This window comes from Hakea prostrata, chromosome 8 (genome assembly GCF_041222555.1).
Source record: "Hakea prostrata isolate BN-2017 chromosome 8, UWA_Hpros_2, whole genome shotgun sequence".
Taxonomy (NCBI): domain Eukaryota; kingdom Viridiplantae; phylum Streptophyta; class Magnoliopsida; order Proteales; family Proteaceae; genus Hakea; species Hakea prostrata.
Genome location: NC_142607.1, coordinates 43,739,724 through 43,740,710, shown reverse-complemented (window position 1 = coordinate 43,740,710; position 987 = coordinate 43,739,724). Strand labels below are relative to the sequence as shown.

General features: G+C 41.1%; 1 pseudogene; it reads right to left on the bottom strand.

The window, feature by feature from the left end:
• Positions 1–266: 266 nt before the first annotated feature.
• LOC149008042 (non-specific lipid-transfer protein pseudogene) lies at positions 267–740 on the bottom strand (annotated as a pseudogene).
• Positions 741–987: the final 247 nt, after the last annotated feature.

The following is a 987-nucleotide window of genomic DNA, read 5'->3' as shown; positions in this document are numbered from 1 at the left end:
TCTCAACTTAATTAATTCATCTTCATATCAGAAGAATTCTCAAACACACACTATTAAAGTATTATTATTACTGGTTCATACAATCTCATTTTATTCAATCCGTAGTCCACCATAGATGGTGAGACCACAGGGCTTGTTAGAGAAACAGAAAAAACAGAAAAACATGACAACTGAGTACCACAGACAAATTACACTCAAAATGAAAATTTCCACGTTGGGCGTCTACTGAATCATGTCTGAGTCCAAGCTCTCGTCGCATCTCAGTTTCACTGCACCCTGCAACGATAACAAGAACCCTTATTTAGTTATCCATTTCTTCCACTCTAAGTTAATGGATGTTTCACAGTAGAGATAACTTAAAATCCAAGAAGAAAAATTCAAAGAGCTTACTTGGAACAGTCAGTGGAGGTGCTGATCTTGTAATGGAAGTTGCTGATACCACAAGCACTAGGGAGTTTAGAAGCGTAATTGAGATTGATACCAGAGATAGAACTGTATAGGGTCTTCAAGCACTGACAAGTTTTCTGACGATCGGCGGTGGTTTTAGCTTCAGAGTTAAGGGCCCTCGCACCATTGCAGCAAGTGGAAGAGACGGAACCACCATTACGCATGTAGCTGAGGCAGCCTGAAAGCTTGGTCTCCACCTCAGAGCATGTGATGGTAGCTTCAGCATAGGGTGCAACCACCACCATGAACGCCAGAACAAGGCACACAAGCTTCCCAACTCCAGAAATGGCCATGGCTACGTACTAAACCCTCCTGAAGTCTTTTGAGCTGAACTGAAATGAAATGAACGCCTTTTATGGTTTCCATGTCTAAGTTCGTATGCTTATATAGAGAATTGTAGAGAAAAAGTAAGAAAGCGTTGGATCCAAATTTCAGTCTAGGTGAAGGAGGTAATGGCAGGTAGTTGAGCAAAATTATTTTGGTTCTCATATCAGTTGGACTTAGACTGGACTAATTAAATACCTTGCACGCTTTCATGGC